The following is a 219-nucleotide window of genomic DNA, read 5'->3' as shown; positions in this document are numbered from 1 at the left end:
AGATTGAGAGGGATGACTTTCAAAAGAGTCAGAGTCAAAAAGTCTTTCTGGCATCTGTTGTGATCTTGTGATCTTGATATCTATATTTCAAATTCAAATACCTGTTTGTCATGAAACTATTCAACTGAAGCTTTCATGAATAGATTTCCTTCAAGGACTTAAGGGAGGCTGGAGAATTTTTTGTTTGTTTGTTTTCAGGTCTTATTTTTTTATTATAAT

Source organism: Elephantulus edwardii, unplaced genomic scaffold, assembly GCF_000299155.1.
Source record: "Elephantulus edwardii isolate Elephantulus edwardi_28Jun2011 unplaced genomic scaffold, EleEdw1.0 scaffold00046, whole genome shotgun sequence".
Taxonomy (NCBI): Eukaryota; Metazoa; Chordata; class Mammalia; order Macroscelidea; family Macroscelididae; genus Elephantulus; species Elephantulus edwardii.
Note: the sequence above shows the minus strand (reverse complement) of the source record.